Consider the following 20,566-nt stretch of genomic DNA (forward strand, 5'->3'; position numbering starts at 1 on the left):
TTCTGGATTTTCTTCGAGAGGCAAATTCAAATATTGAAAACATCCAATACAAGACAGCAGGAGAATTGTGCTCATTGGATCCGGTTAATGTTTGCAGATATTTCAATCATAGATTTGAGGCTATGATGTCCTTCATCTGCAATAAAAAAAATCCACCTCTTGGAGAAGTTGTGTATTTCTTTTGGAGAAAAGAGTACCAAGCCAGAGGTGCTCCTCATATTCATATGCTGTTGTGGATCAAGGATGCTCCAAAATTTGGAACAGATTCTGATGATGCAGTTTTAAGTTTCATCGAAGGATATGCAACATGTGCTATACCTAAAAGCACAGAAGAGAAAAATTTAAAAGAGCAAGTTTTACGATTCCAAAGTCATCGGTGTGGAAAATACTGTCGACGGAAGTACAAGAGTAAAGATAAATTCTACGCAAAATGTCGATTTGGATTTCCACGACTTGTTCTTTTAAAAGCTAGAGTAAACAGTTTTATGTCAGCTGTGCGACATACCATTACAAGAAAATCGCCTAAGAATACCTACAACCTAAGAAGAAAAGAAGAGTCAAAATATATAAATGACTACAACCCAGTCATTTTATCCATGTGGAATGCTAATACAGTATGTGGCTGACAATTCTATTGCTGTTGCTCGCTATGTCACATCTTACATCACTAAATCTGAGAAAACGGAATTGAAGGAAATGTGGGAAGAGATTTCTCACAAGAATACTGTCAGTAAGAAGCTATACAGTTTCAGTTTAAGAATGTTATCGCATCGAGAAATTGGATCCTACAAATTCTCAGATAGGTTATCATCTGCAAGTCTGTACTCGAAATCCAGAAGAATAATTTGGGCAAGTTTAGGCCTTGCAGGAATGCGAAATCGAGTTCTGAAATCTATTCGAGAAATTGAATATTTAGCAGAGTTTGAACCAGAAAGTACAGACATTTTAAGAACAAACATGTTGGACACATATTACCCACAAAGAAGTCATCACCTTGAGAACATGTGTCTCTATGAAGTGCTGCAGAACTTTATTTTTAAACGGAATGTCACAGAAGATATCAACAATGGAAAAAATAAAGTCATTGGTGAGGAAGGATGTTTGGTGAAGCAAACAAAAGGAAGTTTGATAAATCACCGGAAGCTGAGTTGCGACACTCCTGGCAAAAAGGAATTTTACTACTTGGCACTTTTGCAGCTGTTTAAACCATGGCGTACAGAGGAGGAACTACTTGGAGAATTTCAGAGCTATGAAGATTCCTTCAATGCTAACAAAGACAACGTTGAATGCAGTACTTTCACAACTTATGTTCAAATGTTAAATGAAGAAATTGAACAAGAAGCAACAATTGCAGCTGAAGTAGCTAGAGACAGTTCTCAAGACAGTCAAAGTTCTGGGACATTCAGTCAAGATCCTCTAGGACAACCGATCATCGAAAATGAAGCAGCAATAGCCATGAACGAAGTGGAAACAGCTATGAATCAAGCTCAGGAAGATTTTGTAGACTTAACATATTTGGAGGAGCAACTGAATGAAGAACAAAAACAAATTTATGAAGAAGTCAGACAAAAAATTGATCACGGATTACTACATGAAAATAAAGAGTGCTCATGCACATCTTTTGAACCAATGAGAATGTATGTAAGTGGACAAGCAGGAACTGGAAAAAGTTTCTTAATTAATGTAATTAGAAGCTACCTACAGAAGAAAATGGATTCCATTTTGTCTTGTGTTGTTACTGCTCCAACTGGGTTAGCAGCGTATAACATCAAAGGAGTTACCTTACATTGTTTGCTAATGTTACCAGTAGAGCACGAGAACAAAATACAGTACCACAAACTAGCAGGAGAAGCATGCTTGGAAGTTTCAAGAGTATTGAAGAAAATGAAAGTACTCATTATTGATGAGGTAAGCATGGTATCAAACTTAATGCTTGCCTTTGTGCATTTAAGAATGCAGCAAATTCTGAAGACAGACTTTGACGTCCTATTTGGAGGAAAACATGTCATAGTTTTTGGAGATCTTTTGCAACTTACTCCAGTTAAAGGACAACCGGTATTCCAGACACTTACACATGAAGACACAAAAAAGTCATTAGGAAGTATAGGCAATGTAAATATTTGGACATATTTTGAGTATAAGGAACTCATTACCAATATGAGGCAAGCCAATGATGAGGACTATGCAAGTATTCTGAAAGATATAAGAATTGGACTACTCACAGAACATGGCAGAAAAGCATTACAGAGTCGATTGCTGAGTAATTTGTTTCCAACAGAACAAATAGTTCCAGAGAAATTATACAAGAAAATTGCAGAAAAAAATACTGTAATCTGCTTAATGCAAACACTACATGAATGTTCTGTATTCAATCAAGAACTTTTGAAATTGGAAAATTAAGAGATTATAAAACTGGAAGCTGTGGATAAAATAGAACATGAACGAATAACTGTTATATTGACAGGCAAATTGGGTACTAAATTGGATTCTCTGGAGAAAAACATTTCTAAAACAGCAGGTTTGGAAAAGAATCTTTATGTGTGTATGAACTGTAGAGTAATTTTAAGACAGAATTTGGATGTAGAGAAAGGTTTAGTGAATGGAGCTATGGGAAGAGTTGTGGGTTTTATTAATTACCAGAAAAAAGTTGGAATTGAATGTTTAAAAATAAAATTTGATCAGATACAAGAGGTTAAAGACATTTGTCGTTGTTCAGTTCGTTTCTTGCTTGTGAAAGACTTATATGTGCGTAGGAAGCAGTTTCCGTTTTCTCTAGCATATGCTGTAACTATTCACAAGTCTCAAGGATTAACTGTTGATAGTGCTTTTGTAAACATTGGATCTAGTGTGTTTAAAGAAGGTATGACATATGTTGCTTTATCACGCGTGAAAAAATTATCTGGTTTATTCATGATAGACTTTGATGACTCAAAAGTAAGTGCTGATGCAAACTGTGTAAAGGAGTATATTAGATTAAGAAGAAGCTATGCTCCTCATTTAGGTCAGTATCCTGTGTTTGAAAAACGTGTTGTTTGTCGGAAAAAGAGATTTGAGGATATCTGTAATGAGGGTGTACAGAAGAGAAAACAAAAAGATAGTGATGTGACTGCAAGCAAAAAGAAAAAGGAGAATGCTGAAGAGGTTGTTGGTTGTCATTTTGAAAATAGCTCTGGTGTCAACTGCTACGCAAATGTAGTGCTGAATGTTGTATTTTATCTTGAAAGTTTGCAAGAGCAGATAATACTAAATCAAGAAAAAAGATTCTGTTCTTTGCTGAGTCTCCTCTATGAGAAGCTGAGTAATGATAAAACTAAAATAGAAAGTGCTTCTGATGTTAGAAATCTTTTAGATGTATGTTCTGGACGTACACAGTTTACACAAAATGTCCAGCAAGATGCACAGGAATTCTTGATGTATATCCTGATGGTACTGGAAGATGAAGGGGTAGAAGTAGAAAATGTATTTGGTGTCTCTTATAAATGGGAACATTGTTGTGATAACTGTATGAACACAAGCAGTAGTAATGTTGATTCTGAAAGGTTCATATATTTACCATTACCAGAGAGTAAAACAGTGACTTTTAGTAAATTAGTTAAAGATGCTAATCACAACATGGAATGTTCTCAATGTAAATCAGACATGTTATCAACGTTATTTTTAAAGAAATATGGACAGTATGTAATTTTAATGATGCAACGTTGTAGAGCTGATGGAACAAAACTGGACACTTTAATAAAGAAGTTTACAGGACAACAATTATCAATATCTGGAAAAACTTTTGTTGCAGTTGCAATAATTTTTCATGATGGACCTTCTATAACTTCTGGTCATTACACAGTTTATCTTAAATGTGAAAAAGGATGGACACTGTGTAATGATTCTCAATTGATTTTCAAGTAACGTTTGCCTTATGATTTACCCAATTGTTTACCTAATTTTTCTGAAACCCAAATTTTAAATACTTACATCATCATTGGAAGAAAGCATTATTAAAATTTCAAAGGATTAAATTTGGATATTTCTCTCAAAAGGGATTTTAAACTTATCATTTGGCCGTAAGGAAAGGTAAAACAAACAATTGTTGACTTCTTTGACAGATATTATTTTGGAAAATGTTCTTTTGCAACAAGGTTTACAGACGTTATTTTTTAGAAATTGTTATTCTTCTTAAAAGGTATTTTTAACATTTCTATTAAGGTATGTTTTAGTGAGGATACATTTGGGGCTTTTTTAAACAATCTTTCAGATTGTTTTTTTTTTTGCCCGCTGTTAAATGATGAATACAATTGATTTCACTATTTTCAGTGAAAATCAAAACATTCTGAAAACAGCAAAAAAAGGGCAAAAAATTGCTTTGCTAAATATGAAAAAACATGTACTGTTTAATAAAGTGTATTGTTGAATATTAATACTTTTTTTCTTTTTTACAGAACTAGAAAGACAATTTAGAAGATGTTATTCAGTTATCTTTGCAATTACATAAAAACATTTAATTCTAAATTATTTATTTTGATGGTCAGGTAAGTTTAACATATCTGCATGTGTCACTGGTTTCGTTTCATGCTTCCTTTTCTTCACCTGTCCTTACTCTACTTTTCTCATTTCTCTTCTCACTCTCTCTTCCTGCTTTAGTACTCTTTTGTAACTTCCTCACTCCTTCTATACTACTCCCCTACCTTTACTACCTCCATCACTAATTTGTCATCCATGTTTCTTTTTCTGTATCCACATGTCTTAGTCTTTTTAACTGCCTTACTCCTTCTCAGTTGTTTGCTCTCTGTGTCTGTATCTGTCACTCTTGATTTGTCTGTTTCACCCTTAATTTCCTTAACATCTCTGGGGCACATTTACAAGCCACCTGCGCCACCACTACGTCAATTTTCTTGACGTACTAGTGGCGCAGGGTGCTACTCCATATTTACAAGGAGAGGATAAGCCTCTCTGTGTGTCTTTTCCTCTCCTTGTAAATACAGCCAATTCAAATGCAACACTAAAATGAGCTATTATGTTTTTTGGGTACCTATACATAAATACTGATGCAGAGCTTAAAGTTTAATAGGAAAACTGTCTTACGTTCATCTGTGAAATGTACACCATCTCTTTTTTAATTACTTTGCCACTCCCCTCTCTTTCTCAAGGAGTTCCTGATGGTTTAGTAAAGGTGAAAAAAAATGTTTGTTTTTTTTAAAACCCATTGGGTGCGCGCTGGGTGCGCGCACTCTAAAAAAAAAAAAGAAATAGATTGTAAAAAACTAGTTGTGGTGTTTTGATTTTAGGTGGCTCTAAAAAGAGCCCTTGAGTTAATGTAGGGACAGAGGAAGAGAAAAACGGAAAAAAAAAAAATAAGAAAATTATGGCCTCTCGCAAGGATGCTCCTCAAATTTTCTTTGAATGAGATCATTACTGCTCTCACCCAAAGTAATAAGACGACCACAATCCATGCAGTGAGTACTCATCCTCAAAAAACAAGGACGAATATCCAGTGGTGTGGTAGAAGGTGAAGGCACCACTGCAGAAGAAGTGCTTGCCTGAGCTGCCGAAGATGTGCTCGGCTGAGCTGCTGCAGATGTCGTCAGTTGAGCAGGTGGAGGGTTTGCTCCAGAAGCTCGACGAAAAGTCACTGGATGCATTTTCTCAACGTGTCTTGTCATAGTATGAATACTAAAAGAATACTTCTTGTTAGGATTCCCACGTGACAAGACGCACTGACACAGTTTGCAGGTGACCTTTGGTGCATTCACCTTCTTTTGTCCCTCAGGAAAAGTGAAAAACTGCCATATAAAGGAGCTTTTCTGCTTCCTCTGCCTCTGTCTCTCAAGAGTGTCCTGCTCTCTCTCAGAAGGAGGCCGCTGCTCTGCCATTGTATCTCAACACACAGATTAGCTCCTTCTCCTAGGGAATCAGAACTAACAATGAGGGGGGTGGGTGTGATTTTGGAAGAATCTGGAACTGAAAGTACTTTGAACCAATGAAAAGTGGTGTTTCTGGATCACATGACTTGCCATGAGGGGATTGGGTGTGGTGTTGAAACAATCTGAAACTGAAAGTAATGAAAACCAATTAGAAGTGTTGTTTTATTCATCACATATCCCGACGTGCGCGCACCGAGCAAGCTCCCTGCGCGCACGGTACAATTACGCATGCGCGAATGCGTATGCGTGCATGCGCTTACGTACTATGAGCATACGTAACACGCATATGCAGCACGCGCGTATGCGTAACGCGCATGCGCAGCACGCGCGTATGCGTAAACGTCATCGCGCGTACTCGGAAGTATACCGCGTGGAGTACGTACGACGTACGTACGCATGCGTACTAGGTGCGCGCTCCGAGCGCGCAGTAATACGTATGTATGCGTACGTAAATAACATACACCGGAATTCATGAAAAATGTACGCAAACGTACTAGGTGCGCGCTCTGAGCGCGCACCCCAAGAATTTATATATATAAAAAAAAAAGTGGACATAACTTAATAGAAGATATTAACTATGCTGTTCAACTTTTAAAAAAAAAGCCACACCAAATTAAAGGATACAGATAATATATAAATGTATACATAGGGAAGTTTTTTAAAAAGAAATATTTCAAAAATATAAATTTTTTTAAAAAAAATTAGCATTTAAAAAACCATTGAAATTCACTGAAAAAACCATAGGTTTCACACACGTTATAGTTAGGAATTAGCATTTAAAAAACCTTGCAAATTCACTGAAAAAACCAGAGGTTTCACACACGTTATAGTTAGCTGGACATTTTACTCGCAAAAAACCAATGAAATTCCCCCGTTATAGTTAGTTCAGCTAACTATAACTCGCGCGCCCGCAATCCACTGCTGATGACGTCACATATTACATCACTCATGACATGGTCAGTGACATCACTGATGACATCACTGATGACATCTCAAATGACATCACTGATGACATCATCCGTGTGATAGAGTAGCACATCTTCTCACACAATAATATAACCTTTGAAACACCGACAAAAAATTTAAGAGTTCCATTCTCAAAACCATACATACTGCAATACCAATAACTACATACCCAATTATTAACTCTTAGGTCAACATACACCTCCACACTCACCTGTACAGTCACTCATACTTACAGTCACTTCATACAAAAGTGTCATATGAATTTATACACACACATAAATAGACACTCACACAGTACAAATCATCCATAGAGATGCTCTCACACTTACTCAATCATGCAAATAATCACACTCCCATTTACTCACCTAGGCAGTGAAACACACTCAAGTTCACTTACTCATAAAAATAGTATCACATTCTTACGCTCTTATACAATCATTTATGCAAGCACACACTCATCCATACAGCCACTCTCACAATCACACACTCTCACATATACCCACTTATATACTCTTACACGCATATATACTGCCTTTCACATATGTAGTTAGTCACACATGTACCATTGAGATATACATGCAATCCCTAACACACCCATACATACACTCACCCAACCATACAGTTCAACACAGATGCACTCTTAAAACCATGCACCCATAGAATCACCCACTCACACATCTATATCCAGAGTCACACACACCCTACCCACACAAACACTTATGAACCCATACAGATACTCACACAAGCAATCAATAACTCATATAGACACTCATATAGCTGTTCTCAAAACCATGCAGCCACTTATACACCAACATACAGACACATACACACATTTACACAGTTTAGTCACTAGTCTGCAGTGAGATACATTTAATGACTAACTTAAAGAATCATGTTATGCACCACAGAAAATCATCCATTTACACACTTGTACACCCACTCATTCTTAAACAGGCCTTTCCCTATATATATTAAACATATTCAAATTTTTCTAAAACACATACTCACTAGATGATGTCATCAGTGATGTCATTTGAGATGACATTAACCTGGTTCCGTGTCTGCAACACCTTAGAAGCAATTTTTATAATTTTTCATAACATTATTTTATAGTTTTTGATTCAATTTATGCGGTTAACAGTCACTGGTATAGTAAACGCCCTGCCACACAACTTAATCGAAAACTAACTCTTTTTTACAGGGACTTATCATAGTCCATCCGAAGCCGATTGAACTTGTTTACGGCTTTCAACTTTTTGGGTTTTCGACTCCTTACAAGAGATATTGACGTAAGTTTACCTATGATGTAACTTTGTCACTAACCAGTCCTCAACTGGACCACAGGCCTGTTCTAAGCCATCAGTCTTAAATTTCAGCTGTGACTGTGCGCCAATGTAACACAGTGTTTCTCTGTTTTTCTTCAATTGCAGCCAACAACTCGCCACTACATTTCTGCTACTTTATTGCTATTAGACCGATCACCAATACCACATGAGAAGTATTTAATACTGGACTTTGCTGAAGCACACCTAAAGCTGCGGATTATCATAACCATAATTATTGATATACATCTTTTGCTCTCTTGTCATCACTATAATCATCCTTAATACTGTTAATTTTATTATATATCTTTCTAACCATGATGATCTGACATCTACAGAATCACCTTAAATGGCTGATTACCACAATTACTAAGCTGTTTCGGTTTTCTTGGGACTCTCCCATGGCCAAGGTCAGATCTTTAAGACATTAATGAGACCTTACTGTAACTTATACCTCCGTCGTCACTAAAACATTCTCCCTCTGCCTCTTCCACACTCCTGATTACTTTTCATTTTTCATTAACTCCTTCTGGGTTACTTGATCTACAATGTGCATGCAGTTTATTTTAATCTTCACTTATTTTCCAGATTTTCTTTACATTAGATTTCTCCAATTTTCTTCACTACTGAATTTGGAATAGGACTATTACTATATTGTTCTACACCTTCATAATCACTTTGGACATTGTCTTTTTTACTATTGCACAGCTTTGGACCTTCTTCTGTGCACATCGTCTATACATTGTTTGCTTAAGGCATGGTTTGAAAATAACCATACAGCTTCAGGATAAACTAAGCTAATACATATGTCTTCATTATTGTTCTTACACCTTTGAAAAAGTCACGTATGTGATGAAACACGTGTCAGCTGTTGTGTGTTCCCTTCATCAAGGATTGGACTGTTGTTACTTCATTGTAAACAGAGATACGGTTCTAAACTTTAGAAACACCACCGTTGATAAAATGTTCAGTCCTTGTATAATCCTGTTTAATATTTGTAAATATTGAAACTGACTAAGGAAAACTAAGAAGAGAAATAAGTCGGTGAATGCTCTAAAAAACCAAATACCTGTGTTTCCTGTGTTTAGAGTATCTTAAAATTGTTTCAGTATTCTTGATTATACTATATCAATAATGAAGCAAGGAAATGCTGTGAGTGCCGGGGTACAGTAGTTTGAAATGCCCAGGTTAATTAACTTTGTATTATCTTCCTTTTGCATAGCAAAACGATTTTGAAAATCTTCTTGCAATCTGTTCATATCCAGAATTGTATTATCTCTCCAGATACCAAGTGAGTCCATCCATCCTGACCCATTACTTCTCTAACTGTCTGCACCATTGTAGATACAGGGAGAGATAGCAAACCTTTTAGACATCATCCTTCTTCAAGGTCCCAGCTTTTTTTGCCTTCGAAGCCGACCACCTCAGTGCTGTATTGGAACTGCAGCCTCATCATACCCTGATAGACTGCCAGCACCGGCCGCAGGTAGGGACCCCCATAGCGATGATCAAATTTCTTCAGGCCCCCCCACTGATGAGAGTGCCTTGGCTTCTATGGAAGCTAGGTGATCCTTCCACCCAGCTGTGGTCCATGCAGGTAACAGCGGTGGGGTTGTGGGGCGAGTAAGGGAGGATTTCGACAGACGACGCAGAAGGACAATCAATTATTTATTTAATTTTCCTTCAGCATCGTCCCTTGAAATCCCCCCTTACTCGGCCCAACCGCCCCACCACTGTTGCCTGCACGGACCACGGCTGCTTCCACCGTAGGTCATTCGAGGCCCCAAACATTTACATGATGTTTAAAGAGCAAATACGGGACAGGCTTTCTACTCTTAAATATTTATGTTTCATTTTTATTCTAAACTAAAGTTGAAATATCAATTATCTATTATGAAATCAATTGTTTTATCCACAGTTCATGACCTTTTTCATTTTTTATGACCATTATGAGGGATATTCACCAACTCATTTATTGAATGCTTTCAAGGGAAAAGTCGCTCCCAAAGCATTAGATGAGTAGAATGAATGACAATGAACCCATGGATAAACTGAAGATTACATGATGAAGTTTGTCTAAAAGAAACTCTTGCACTTTGCTTCTACCTCAAAAGTTACTTCTCTCTGTTTGGTTTTGGGGTGTCTTTCCTGTTGAACTGCTTGCCACGATCCCTTAAGTTAATTTTTTTTAGCTGTGCGTCTTAAATTCAGTCTAATTCTCTTACTGTTGTAATGCTCCTATATAATGTAAATGGTTTTTATGTTATATGGGCCGAAATTAGCCTCGATAGTAAGAGTGGATTTGAATCTATGTATGAGCTGAAAACGCTGCTTTGCTCATTGGCAAAAAGGGCTAGTGGGGAAACGGATTGGGAACACCTAAGTAGCAAGTCGTTGGTTTGTATCTTGAAAGAAAGACTAGGAAAAGCAGAAATATTTACTTATGTGCCATGTAAGTCTGAGAGGAGTTTGTGGTTAGAGATATTGCATATAAGGATAGGCATGAACCCAGTTTAGTAAATACACATTTTAGTATATACGGGATTTAAAAATGTTAAATAAGGAAAATATTGGGCTGCGTCCTTTTGGGTTATATGTAAAAGCATAAATCTGTCATGCACTTTTGAATTGTCTACTTTTTACTTTTTGTCCTGATGTCTCCTCTCTCCCCGTCTGGCATTCCAACTCAGGTGAGTTATATAATATATATATATTATCTACTGGCGGTCGCCAGTAGATAGTTATAGTTAGGACCGAGTTCCCATAGGAAATCTGAAAATTCTATTTTGAATAACTTTGGCGCCGGTTGACTTATCTCAGTGAAATTTTCAAAACTAATGGGGCGCTCCCCTCAGCTCCTACCCTGAAAGTCTCGGGGTGATTCGTCGTGCGGGGGCTGAGAAAAAAGGGGGGTCCCAAAACGCGTTTTCCCCATGCATTTTCCCATAGGACCTTTAGTCGAAGGTACAGCCCGAACGCCTGAACAGAATTACTTGAAATTTGTCAAAGAGGTAGTCCTCAGGTCAGGCATGTGCCTTTTGCATATATGATGTCAATCTGTTCAGTAGTTCCTGAGAAAATCAAAAGTAAAATCACATATATATCTGGGCGGAGCCTAACCACACATCTCATCGTGAGATCTGATTGGCTGTCAGCACTTCATCCAAGAAGTGTTGGCAGCCATCTTGGGACCAATATACATGATAGCACCTCATTAAAAAGCATTGCAGTTAATAGAAGGTTTTAAGACTTTAGTTACATTATAAAACGTTTGTTGATGGTACCATACTCATTTTAGGAACTGTGGTGTGTTCTAAGGTGATTTTACCATGTGAAAAAGCCTTCTGCTGTGATATCATGAATCATGTTTGAGAGAAAACTATTTTCTCATGCTTTTCCCACAGAGGTTTGGAAGGTGATCTATAAGCTAAACTGAGAGCATATTTTCTGTAAATTCACATTATCTTTCTCAGTCATGTGAGAATGAAGTCTGACATTCTCAGTAAAACATGTACATCCAACAAGGGCAGAGACTGTCAGTTGATTCCATTGTGTTCTACTGCAGATTCCCAGAGTGTTCTAAAGAACAACTAGAGCGCTAAAAGTCCTACTTATGACAAACGTATGGCACACCTGAAGCCATCTTGGTTGGAATAAAGTGGTAACTCTTAATACATTTAATTTAAAAAGGAACAAAATGAGGGGGTTCATTTTGCCATAGAAAGTATGATTAGTGCTGCAGAAAGAAAAATTAGGGCACATTTTGAGTGACTACTCAAATCCTCTTCTATTTCATTAAAAAATTCTGACATGCACTTTCAATACCAGCAGCAGACTTCCCTGGTGAGCAGTAGCTTTACTACAGTGATCTAATGAGCAACTAAAGTGCTAACATTCAGAATTTATGGCAAATGTGTGACACATCTGAATGCCTTCTTGATGGAACCAAAGTAAAAAACTGAAAGTATTTCCTACTGAGGAGACTGCAGTAAATGAGGAAATTAGGAAACTTCATAAAAAAGAAATCTCCCAAGATGGCCACCAGAGACAAAAGAGCCCAAATGTAGCCCAAATATCACCCAGATGTAGCCCAAGTATAGCCCAATGACAGAATGTCCCAGAGAGTTCTAACGAACAACTAGAGCACTAACAGTCTTACTTATGACAAAAGTATGGCACACCTGAAGCCATCTTGATTGGAATAAAGTGGTAACACTTAAAACATTTAATTTACAAAGGAACAACATGAGGGGGTTCATTTTGCCATAAAAACTATGATTAGTTCTGCAGAAAGAAAAATTAGGGCACATTTTGACTTTTCAAATCCTCTTCTATTTCATAAACAAATTCTGACATGCAGACTGAAACATGCACTTTGAATACCAGCAGAAGACTTCCCTGGTGAGCAGCAGTTTTACTACAGTGATCTAATGAGCAACTAGAGTGCTAACATTCAGAATTTATGGCAAATGTGTGACACATCTGAATGTCTTCTTGATGGAACCAAAATAAAAAACTGAAAGTATTCCCACTGAGGAGACTGCAGTAAATGAGGAAATTAGGAAACTTCATAACAAATACATCTCCCAAGATGGCCACCAGAGACAAAAGAGCCCAAATGTAGCCCAAATATCACCCAGATGTAGCTCAAGTATAGCCCAATGACAGAGGGCCAAATGTATTTTTTTCAACAACAAAAAAATTAGGGTGCAGTGCAGGCCCTGGGGGATGGGGTCCCCAGGGCCAGTAAATTAGAAAAAGTAGAGGGCCACACAGCCCTCTGTCTTAAAAAAATAAAATAAATAAAAGACCGGCGTCGCGCCCGAGGCCACGCCCCCTCCTTGCAGCACTCTGCAAACGCGCCCCGTGGCAAGTTGTAAGTTGGGGAATTAATTCCTCTTCAATACTGAGGGTCCCTGAGGGCCAACTAGCCCAACAGGTATCTCCAGTATGTGCCAGGGAGCTGCGTTGCAGACAGGTGTTCTGAGGCCACGCCACTTTTTACAAATCTATGCAATGCAGCTCTGTGGCGCTTACTGGAGGTACCTAGTGGGCTAGTTTGACCCTAGGGACCCTTAGGATTCAAGGGGACTTAATCTCTCAACTTAGAACGGCCAAAGGGCGCGTTTACACAGTGGTGAAGTGAGGGGATGGGGCCGGAGGTGACGTGGGCAAACATACCCTGTGGCGCGTTTTAAGTTGGGAAATAATTCCCTTTCAATCCTGAGGGACCCTGGGGGCCAACTAGCCCACCAGGTGCTTCCAGTAAGCGCCACTGCTCTGCGTTGCAGAGAGGTCGTGCAGTCCGTGCCCCTTTTTACACCTCTCTGCAATGGCGCTTACTGGACGTACCTAGTGGGCTATTTTGCCTCTAGGGATCCTCAGGATTCAAGGGGACTTAATCTCCCAACTTAAAAAACGGCCACAGGGCGTGTTTACACAGTGGGGAAGGGAGGGGACGGGGCCTGAGGTGACGTGTGCAAACACGCCCTATGGCGCGTTTTAAGTTGGGGAAATAATTCCCCTTCAATCCTGAGGGCCCCTGGGGGCTAACTAGCCCACCAGGTGCTTCCAGTAAGCGCCCCTGAGCTGCATTGCAGAGAGGTGGTCCAGGCCGTGCCACTTTTTACACCTCTCTGCAACACAGCTCTGTGGCGCTTACTGGAGGTATCTAGTGGGCTAGTTGGACCCTAGGGACCCTCAGGATTCAAATGAACTTAATCTCCCAACTAAAAACGGCCACGTTGTGTGTGTTTACACAGTGGTGAAGGGAGGGGACGGGGCCTGAGTTAACATGTGCAAACAAGCCCTGTGGCGCGATTTAAGTTGGGGAAATAATTCCCCTTCAATCCTGAGGGACCCTGGGGGCCAACCATCCCACCAGATGCTTCCAGTAAGCGCCACTGCGCTGCGTTGCAGAGAGGTGGTCTAGGCCGTGCCCCTTTTTACATCACTCTGCAACGCAGCTCTGTGGCACTTACTGGAGGTACCTAGTGGTCTAGTTGGACCCTAGGGACCCTCAGGATTCAAGGGGACTTAATCTCCGAACGTAAAATGGCCACAGGGCGTGCTTACACAGTGGGGAAGTGAGGGGACGGGGCCTGAGGTGATGTGTGCAAACACGCCCTGTAGCGCGTTTTAAGAAGTAGTTTTAATACCCTGCCCTATTATATACTATGGGCTTACAGAGGAGGTCATGCTGATCACAGGGGGACCCCAACGCATAGTGTCCCCTAGTGTATGTAGGTGTTTTCACTGTATTCTGAGTGTCTTTTAACACAGCACTGGCTCTAGGACTGGTTAGTCAGACTCAGTTACCACCAGTATCCATCTGAAAAAGTTGAGGGTACAGGATAATTTTGCAACAAGGCTTCTTTCTGCTCTTCTGTTTGTTCTTTCTGCACGTTATCCTTCTTCCTGCACTTTTCTTCGTCTTTGAGGACTTCTGTTGCTTCTTTCTGCATTTCTTCTTTTTCTTTCTGTGCGTTTTTTTTTCTTTCTTCACATGTCCTATCTCTGTAGGCATAGTTCGAAATTAGCATTTAAAAAACCTTTGAAATTCACAGAAAAAACCATAGTTTTCAGGCACGTTACAGTTAGGAATTAGCATTTAAAAAACCTTAGAAATTCACTGAAAAAACCACAGGTTTCAGGGGCGTTATAGTTAGCTTGACTTTTCACTCGTACAAAACCATTGAAATTCCCCCGTTATAGTTAGTTCAGCTAACTATAACTCGCGCGCCCGCAATGCACTGCTGATGACGTCACATATTACATCACTCATGACATGGTCAGTGACATCACTCATGACATTACTGATGACATCTCAAATGACATCACTGATGACATCATCCAGTGAATGTGTTTTTCTGAAAATTACATATGTTTTATATATGTATATCTCAAGGTCGATGGAAGTATAAATGGGTATATAAGTGTCTAAATGGATGATTTGTTTTTGAAAAATTGATTGTATAACTGACTGATTAAGTGTATCTTAGTGAATACATGGCTTGGTGAGTAATGTTTAAATATGTAAATATCTGTATCAGTCTCTCACTTTGTGTGTAAGTGGCTGCATGGGTTGGTGAGTAGCTACATGAGTGTCTATAGTTCAGCTAACTATAACTCGCGCCCCCGCAATGCACTGCTGATGACGTCACATATTACATCACTAATGACATGGTCAGTGACATCACTGATGACATCTCAAATGACATCACTCATGACATAACTGATGACATCCTCCAGTAGGTATGTGTTTCTGTACAGTTGTAATATGTTTAATATATATAGGGAAAAGTCTGTTGAAGAATGAGTGGGTGTACAAGTGTGTGAATGGATTATTTTTTAGGTGCTTAACTGACTCTTTAAGTGAGTCATTAAATGTATCTTACTGCAGACTAGTGAGTAAACTGTGAATGTCTGTATGTGTCTCTGTGTAGGTGTATACGTGGCTGCATGGTTTTGTGAATAGCTATATGAGTGTCTACATGGGTTATTGATTGGTTGTCTGAGTATCTGTATGGGTGCCTGAGTGTTTGTGTGGGTAGGGTGTGTGTGACTCTATGCATAGATGTGTGAGTGGGTGATTCTACGGGTGCATGGTTTTAAGAGTGCATCTGTGATGGACTGTATGGTTGGGTGAGTGTATGTATGGGTGTGTTAGGGATTGAATGTATATCTCAGTGGTACATGTGTGACTAACTACATATGTGAAAGGCAGTATATATGTGTGTAAGAGTATATAAGTGGGTATATGTGAGAGTGTGTGATTGTGAGAGTGGCTGTATGGATGAGTGTGTGCTTGTATCAATGATTCTATTAGAGCATAAGAATGTGGTACTATTTTTATGAGTAAGTGAACTTGAGTGTGTTTAACTGCATAGGTGAGCAAATTAGACTGTGTTTAATTACTTGCACGACTGACTAGGTGTGTCAGTACCTCAATGGATGATTGGCGGTGTGTGAGTGTCTATCTAGGTGTATAAATGCATATGATAGTCTTGTACGGAGTGACTGTAAGTATGAGTGACTGTACAGGTGAGTGAGTGGAGGTGTATGTAGACCTAAGAGTTAATGAGTGGGTATGTAGTTATTGGTATTGGAGTATCTATGATTTTCAAAATGGCCGTCTGAAATTTTGAGTCAGTGTATCAAAGGTTATATTAGGGTGTGAGAAGATGCACTAATTTATCACATGGATGATGTCATCAGTGATGTCATGAGTGATGTCACTGACCATGTCATGAGTGATGTAATATGTGACATCATCAGCAGTGCATTGTGGGGGCGCGAGTTATAGTTAGCTGAACTAACTATAACAGGGGAATTTCTAGGGTTTTGTACGAGGGAAATGTCCAGCTAACTATAACGCCCCTGAAACCTTTGGTTTTTTCAGTGAATTTCTAAGGTTTTTTAAATGTCAATTCCTAACTATAACGCCCCTGAAACCTATGGTTTTTTCAGTGAATTTCAAAGGTTTTTTAAATGCTAATTCCTATCTATAACTTATCTCTGAAGATATCATGAAAAGCATTCTTTTTTAAAAGTAGGGTGCACATTAGTTTTGTGGAAAAGCATCTTTGTGATTGGTTAAGAAAAAGCAGTTTCAACACGGAGTACATATCAAAGGATAAAATTTGCTCAGATCAACCACACCTGCTACTTGCATTTGAAAGACACTGTTCGAACTTAAAACAATCGTCAACTTTTAACCTGCACATGTCGTTAAATATTCAAGAAAATGTTACAAAAAAATATCGTTAAGTTTTAAAAAATTGATGAACTTTTAACCTGCACGTGTTGTAGAATGTTCTAGAAAGTGTGTTGATAGAATACGTTGCACATCTGACTTCTATGTCTTGCTCAATTTTTAAAAAATGTTCATATGGAAAATTAAAAAGAAACCAATAGAGAATTTTTGAAGCTTAAAAGAATCAAGGAACTATTCTAATTTATTCTTTACATGTATTTATGTGTGCAGCAACAAAATTATAGACACAACAGCAGTAGGAAGAGGAAGAAGCAGGGAGTGGGGGGAAAGGGGGGTATGGGCAGAATGGCACACATGCACAATTAAGTACAACACACATATAGACTAACAATGGCCAAAATGAAACACACCAACAAGCAGCACAAGTCACACAACCCGCCAACATCACACCACTGAACGAGCATAGAAGTGAAATCCACGCTGCATTCATACAGGATGTGTACAAAGGCCAGTCGCTGGTGTTGTGGGATGTCTGCAACCGTGGTCATCATGGATGAGATGCCCAGCATGTGGCACATGGTCGAGTTCCCTGTGTGTTATGTTGCCAAACGGCTGCACCTCCCTCCCACGAGCCCCCACACTTTTGTACGGTGCGCTGTTTTATCTCGTGCACTCGTACAGCACACCATTGTAATGCCTATTTGCGCATGTCCTGCTACATTCCAACAACAACATCACAGTGCCGTTTGGAGGTGTTGCATGCCAGTTTACAACATCAACTGCTGCGGCTCTTGTAGCAGGCCACACCAGAACACAGAGACACACTTACCGCACTTCCTGTACATGGACATGTCCGAGACACCCTGTTCCCCTTGCCGGATAGGCACACCCCTGCACTGACCTGTGAACCCCAGACCAGCACACGCCAGTTGTGCATGCAGGAGGATGCGTGCGTAGCTACACATCCAGGCTCACTGCCAACGCTGAGGTGACAGGACACTGTGATGTTGCAGGGCTTGTGCCTATCATGCTAAGACAATGACCACAGGGACACACTTACTAAGATGTGGGTTTGGGGGGCATTGGCGGCCCTGGAGTTGTTGAGATGAGTCTTCTGTCCCTCATGGGTATCCCTGTATCATGCTCATTGACTCTATGGTACCTGTGGGTGTTCTGGTGTGGCTCTTGACTGTGTTCCCTTTCATGGTGCAGGCAGTTGTCCTGCTTAACACCAGCAGAAAACAGGTGTAAAATCCCTGGTGCTAACGTGTCTTATCGCCGGAATTTGTTTCGCATTGCAATTGGTGTGAAAGTTGTGATGGGATTTTTTTCATGTGCAGAACAATATACGAACTGAGCAGTGTATCTCATCAAGATCCAGCACCTGACACACTATTCCCAATCAATATAAATACAATGAGATTTCTTAATAGATTTTGTGTGTACACTGTAACTGCAGCCAATACCTCAGTGCAATTCAATACAGGATTTTAGTATTTAAAATAAATCGGAAAGGTGCACCTCGTGTCTTTTTGCACGGGAACGGCTACTCTCCTTTTTATTATCAGCACTTTAACGGAAGTAAAGTTGAGATAAATCTAACACACTGTTCAGAAGTTAGTGCAAACTGCAGATATCACCAGTATTCCAGCAATAAGTCCCCCAAAATTTAACACCATGGTGGACTCCATCAAATAACAGTAATAAGAACAAGAAAGAGTCACACAGCAGTTAAAAAACGTTATTAATTTTTTTTTCAAACTTTATTTTTTATAATAATAAATATATAAACGAAAAACTATTTTCAAACTTTATTTTTTTACTAACATATATATGAACAATAAACTAATAAACAAAATGTAACAACAATAATAAAAAACAACAAGGCGGAACACTACTGTGGGGACAATGGATGTCGACGACAGACCTGGAAAATAAGAAAGATTGTTAAAAAAAAACAACATGGTATTCTCAACAAAATACCACAAGAAACAAATCACAGATATATAAAATGCATACAGCTAACAAAATTTTATAAGTTTAACTTACAAAAACTGTAAATGTTGCCGCTTTAAAATATTTACCGAATCTGACGAAAATGTATTGCAGAAGGCACCACACAAACAACGTTTTTCTTCAGTGGTGAGGACATTTTTTACTTTTTCCAAGGAGCAAACAAAGACCAATGCCACCTTCGTCACTCGCAAGATTTGCCAACGAGTTCTGTTATGAGGAGATCCTAACAAAAAATATTCGTGCGGCACAGCAAGTATGATGAAACACCTAAGGACCCTTCATCCAAACAATTTTGCACGAGAAGAGTGCAAACAGATGAGAAACACTCCTGTATCTGTAAAAAAGAATCACAAATAAATGTATATTAATACCTTTCAAATTTATACTATTCCATTACTGTACAAACACATTTTATATAAAAACTGACTATGAAACTATAGCCCTGAACCACAAGTGTGACGATCATTAAAACACTACATGCATAGTGCATACTACTTTGAAGCAGTTCATGCCCTAAAGCCTACCTCACTAAAACACTACATGCTAACTGACTAAATGATTACAGTAGTATAAAGAGACACACTTGGTGACTCACAGGGTGTTTTCTAGAAAAGTATGAATACTATCTAGGGAATAGAAGGTGTGAAACACAACTGTGTAGGTGATTAGAGAACTGCATCCATACTGCATAGGCATTTAAAGCAGTCCATGTGCTAAGGCCTGGCTCACTGCATGACTACTTGGGTACTGACTGAATGATTATCTTACAGCAAGGAGAGTGCCTAGGTGAATTTATAAGTGCTACGCTTTCGCACAGAGAATAGATTAGTACTTGGTACTGAATGGGTCACTAGAGGAGTGCAAAGGCAGTGACAAGTGCTGGACTGTATGGATACTGACTAGGAAATTGAAAGTGTGAAAGACAAGTGTCTAGGTGGTTAGAAGACTGCATGCATAGTGCATAGGGGTTTGAAGCAGTCCATGTGCTAAGGCCTGGCTCAGTGTATGAATACTTAGGCACTGACTGAATGATTAGAGTACTGCAAAGATAGTATCTTGGTGAATATATAAGTGTTTGGGTTTTAGCACAGTGAATGGATTAGTACATGGTGCTGAATGGGTCACTAGAGGACTGCAAAGAGAGTCACAGGGTATTTCCTGGAAGTGTATGGATACTGACTAGGGAATTGAAGGTGTGAAAGACAATTGTGTAGGTGGTTAGAGGACTGCATACATAGAGGATAAGGGTTTGAAGCAGTCCATATACTAAGGCCTGGGTCACTGGATGAGTACTTGGGTACTGACTGAATGATTATAGTACTGCAAGGAGAGTGCCTGGGTGAATTTATTAGGATTTGGCGCTGTGAATGGATTAGTACATGATGCTGAATGGGTAACTAGAGGAGTGCAACAGCAGTGACAGGGTGTTTGCTGCAAGTGAACGGATACTGACTGGGGAATTGAAGGTGTGAAAGACAAGTGTGTAGGAGTTAGAGGACTGCATGCATAGTGGATATGGGTTTGACGTAGTCCGTGTGCTAAGAACTGGCTCAGTGCATGAATACTTAGGCAGTGACTGAATCATTAGAGTACTGGAAAGAGAGTGTCTAGGTGAATTTATAAGTGTTTGAGTT

The 20,566-nt window shown here is 39.2% G+C and overlaps 1 protein-coding gene across 2 annotated transcripts in view; it reads right to left on the bottom strand.

Moving 5' to 3' along the window:
- LOC146831577 (cytidine monophosphate-N-acetylneuraminic acid hydroxylase-like) overlaps positions 1-20,566 on the bottom strand; it is a 567,547-nt gene that overhangs the window by 292,883 nt on the left and 254,098 nt on the right. The window lies entirely within an intron of this gene.

The sequence above is a fragment of the Triturus cristatus genome, chromosome 5_1 (genome assembly GCF_964204655.1).
Source record: "Triturus cristatus chromosome 5_1, aTriCri1.1, whole genome shotgun sequence".
NCBI lineage: Eukaryota > Metazoa > Chordata > Amphibia > Caudata > Salamandridae > Triturus > Triturus cristatus.